The sequence below is a fragment of the Helianthus annuus genome, chromosome 9, assembly GCF_002127325.2.
Source record: "Helianthus annuus cultivar XRQ/B chromosome 9, HanXRQr2.0-SUNRISE, whole genome shotgun sequence".
NCBI lineage: Eukaryota > Viridiplantae > Streptophyta > Magnoliopsida > Asterales > Asteraceae > Helianthus > Helianthus annuus.
In genome coordinates, this window is record NC_035441.2 from 48,097,585 (window position 1) to 48,102,287 (window position 4,703).

General features: G+C 36.1%; 1 long non-coding RNA gene across 1 annotated transcript; it reads left to right on the top strand.

Annotated features, from left to right (window-relative positions):
• The first annotated feature begins 1,936 nt into the window (after positions 1-1,936).
• Positions 1,937-4,047, top strand: LOC110874257. Its single transcript, XR_002555777.2, has 2 exons — positions 1,937-2,363; positions 3,635-4,047. It is a non-coding gene; the product is annotated as an uncharacterized LOC110874257 (long non-coding RNA).
• The last annotated feature ends 656 nt before the right edge of the window (positions 4,048-4,703 follow it).

A 4,703-nucleotide genomic window follows, 5' to 3' on the forward strand; every position in this document is an offset into this window, starting at 1 on the left:
AATTTTGTGAGTTAACGCACCGCAACGTGCGTTTGGGGTTCAGCATTTTTCGTATATTTTCCTCGTTTGGCCCGTCAAAACACATCTATTTTTCTCCGTTTAACATGTTCGTCGCAATGCACGGGTCCTGGATTAACTTAGTTATTTTTTCTATGTTTTACATTTCGATTTAATTTCTCTGCAACGAGCGTGCGTAATTTCAAAGATTTTACGTCTGCTTTTCGCTCGGCTTTATTTTTTTTTCCGTTTTTATTTATTTTGTTTTTACGAGTTTCCCGGTGTTGGTGATCGCTGATAATGATATAGCATTGATACTACTTGACACAGTTTTACGAAAACCGCTGCAACACAGGGGCTTAATACTAGTTCCATTAATATAAACAAAGGTTAAGAATACCTAAAGTTGAATGTTGAGATTGTTCACACCAAGCCCTCGCCAATGCAACTTCTTCAGCATAGACCCATTTTTGTTGTTTTCGTTTGGCGGTTTCAACTACTTTATCCTCTTCAGTTTTTTTCTTATGACTTCTCTTTTTAATTGGTTTCGATGCGGAAGGACCATCATTGGGTGGTTGAGTTTCGGGAACGGTTTCGTTTTGTGAAAGGTCGATGGAGGTTGGTGAAAGGTTGATGGGCGATTGTGTAAACGGAGTAGGTATCGAATCATCGGAGTGTGGGAAGTTAGTAAATACACGATTCCCAAGAAGCGATGCATAACTCGCTTCATGGGGCATAGAAGAGTGTATGAAAAATGGACGAGGAATTGGACGATTGGGTGGTGGGCTAGGATTAGTTTCTTGGAATGCATATGGGTTGGTCGGGTCATAAGCACGGTTATAAGGATGCATTTGTTCATATTGTATAAGGAGAATTTGAAAATGTATAGAAGATGTGGTTGAATGTGGTAAAAAAATGGAAGAAAAATGTGAGTTTTATAGTGAAAAAATGGAAGAAAAAATTAATTTTTTTTTAATATAGCCGTTGGCCAACGGCTAGCCCAACGGCTATTTTCTTTTGGCCATTCACAAACCACCATGTCACCTTGCTCCCCCGCCCCACGCCCGGCTTGAAACCCAAGCCCCAAGGGGCCACGCCCCAACCCAAGCCCACCCGGGGTGGTGCCTTGGGCGTTTTCCCCCAACCCACGCCCCAACCCAAGCCCCATACCCCACGGCCTTAACTTGCATTCAATGGTTTAAAGTCACCCTATTAAACAAAAAAAAAAAAAAGATTTGATTGGTTGAAAAGAATGGACCCCACCTGCACACCCCTTTAGCGCTCGTTAGTGTGCTGGCGGGCCGTCAATGGCGCCCCCTCTTTGGCGGGCAGAGGGTGGGTGTGGGGCGCTATGGGGCGCTAACGAAGGTGATGTGGCCAGGGACGGTATACCACACCCCCTAGCCTTATAACTCAAACATGTTAGTTAAGGAAGAACGGGACGATAAATAACAAGAGTATTTTACCTGATAGTAACTAAGTTTTGTAGTGTTTAACTAAGCCTGCTCACACTTTTTCTAACTAAATTTCAATATTGTTATGTTGTTTTCAATGGAATGAATCTCTAGTCGTTATATTTCATGGTTATGATTATTATTATTGTAACAGACGTTTGTCTTAATAATGTTTCCACTAATTTTTTATTATAATAATAGACGTTTTGTCATGATAACGTTTCCACTATTTTTATATAAAAATAATAAAGTGTAAATGTAGTTAACTGAGACCGGCTCGGAGGGGGGTGGTCCACCGCTAAGGACCCAAACACTCCCGGGCCCGAAATTTTTTTAAATTACATATATACTAAGGAGGTGTTTGTTTTTTCACAAAAGCTCTTCCTGACTTCTTTTGTCTGCGCTACGCAGACCATGTGTAGACGTTTAGGTCTGCAGAGTGTTTGATTTTCAGAAGACATTTCATTAAAAAAGGTCTGCGAGACCTCTTTTTGGTGCAGATGTGAGAGTGGGTATTCTTACCTCTTCTTTCTTTCTTTTACACAAACCCTACACCTCCTTCTTCTTCTCCTCCACCACTGTCGTCCTCCACAACCACCTTCCCACCGCCACCCTCCATTTCCGGTACAAGTCTCCCTTTTTCTTTCCCGTTTTGGGGGTTTTCCAACTTGGGGGTTAGGGATCATCACTCGATTCGTGTATGATAAGTTCGATAATACTTATCAGGTAACCTAATTTGATCTAGCTATATGTTGTTAAGCTGTTAATGATGGAAAAGTTATGGATATTATTCACACCTTCGTTCCCTCAAGCAAAAGGGGTTTAGGGTTACCTTCACATTTCTCTGTTGCTGCCTTTAATCACGCTCAATCCAATAAGTTATCAGTTATCCCCACCTGCTCCTACATCTCTGTAAGCTCCCATCTCCGTCGTTTGTTCAAATTTTTTAAATTTATTTTATCATCGTATGAATGTTTTTTTTTTCACTGAATCTAAATCAATTTTAGTTCATATAAGTCTAATAGTGTTTGACTGAATCTTAGCTAGTAATTATCTTGCTTGGGCATCAGAAGCAACAAAATATCTGTCTGATTGGGAATAATTGAGTTGTAGTTATTTCGTTGTTGCTAGCTTCAATTTGTCCAGCCAAAAGTGATTTGAGCAGCAGTTAAAAAACAAACAGTCTTCTTTTTGCAGACTGTAGAGGTTTGGTCCACATCTTCTGCTACATATGTGGTCCGCAAACTACAGTTATTTTACCTCTAAAAAAAACAAACAGCACCCAAGTGTGTGTATATACACTTCGTTTCAAATATATTAATAACAAAGGTAAAGCTTGCTCTAGTGGTGGTCGGTCTCCTACGTCGACCTCTTAAAAGAACAGGATGTGTTTTTCTCACTTATAATTTTGGTTTTTCTTTTTGTTTTTTTTTATATTGTTTTTTAGTTTTCTTCGTATTTCAATTCTAAGTTTTCTTTTTTCAATTTATATTCTTTTGTTTATTACTTAAATTAAATACAACTAAACAAATTTTGAAATGATTTTTCCTTTTATTTTACAAAAACTAATTAAGCGAACATGTTTTGAACATAATACAACTATATTTTTTGGATTTTTTGTTTCGTTTGTCATAGTGAGTAGGGGCGGACCCACGTTGGTGCCACCGGGGTCCCCGGACCCCAATCTTTAAAAAAAAAAATAGTAGATTCGGTATATTAAATTGTATATGGACCCCATAAATACAATTAGGTGGACACCATAGAAATAAAAAGAAAACTGGTGTAGTGGTAAATCTCCCTCTTTTCCACCAAGAGGTCATGGGTTCAATCCTTGATAATCCTATTTTTCTTATTTTTTTAAAAATCTAGTTCAAACCTCACTTTAACTCGACCCGAACGAGGACCGACCCGAAAATGGACCCCATTGAAATAAAATCCTGGGTCCGCCACTGATAGTGAGTGCATCAAAACATACAAAATTTTTACCCGTCGCAACACACGGGTATGATCCCACTAGGTTGTATATATTAATAACTATTTTTGTATATATACTTTTTAAAAGTAAGTTACATTTTAACGGCTAACTTTTTATTTATTTTCATGTTTTCTAGTATATACATATGTACCGGTTCAAACATAGTTATTTATTTTTTTAAAAGTTACTTATCAACTTTATATTATAGGGGCTTGTTTTCTTCTTCTCACCCAGGGCCCAAATTTTTTCGAGAATTATCGGAGACGGCGTCAACCTGATTTTCAAATGTTATCTAACCTGTTTAATTTTTCACCAATGGACTTTCATGGATAATTTGAACATATATATCAAAGTATGTGGGCAGGCTTAACCTGATTCTATGCATGTATTTGTGCCGGTTTTTTCTAAAAATTCTACAATGTATTCCAATGGATTTTTGTGGCCAAGTCAATGACGTAGGACAGAATCAAATTGGAACACGCTTTCCTTGTTGTTTTCTACATGTGAAAAGTCTTATGAAGTTACATTTTTGTTGTGTTATGTTGTTGTGACTCAACAGATTGAACTCTTGCCCTTGTATTCATGATGTTGTTTTCATGGTATTGTGATGTTTTGGTACTATATGTTTGACAAAATCTCACCCAAACCTTAATTTATTTGTGTCAGACCATGTCATCTTGTAGGTCCGAGTTTATATTCACATACATTCAAACCGAACTAAATATCTTGAAAAGATTGACTTAAAAAAAAAGTTGATAATTCGACGAAGTTGATTATCATCTTAATATGAAAATTACTTAGTACACGAACTCGTATAGCTTATGATATAACACTAATGAAACATCTTTGATAGCGTATCTATACTATATAATAAAAGAAACCTGTTTTGGTACACTTGTCATTCTCTCATTTAATTGTATATAATTATTATTTAATTTAAATTATTAAATTTAATATGTTTCAAACATTTAAGAAATTACAAATAAAGTTCTATAAAAAATCTTATTATTTGTTTATAAAGTTTGTTATAAAATTACTTTTGCTACCAACCAGCACTAACGTTTGTTATAAGATTCTTACTGTTATTTATTTAAAACTTACTATGTATTAAACTTTACTTATATATTATAACTACCATTTAGACCACTCAAACATCTAACATGTGTCATGTATTTTATATATAATAGAGTAAACTGTCATTTTGGTTCCTGAGATTTGACTACTTTTGTCCCATTCAAACCTTTTAAATTTGTGTCCCTATGGTTTCACTTTTATTG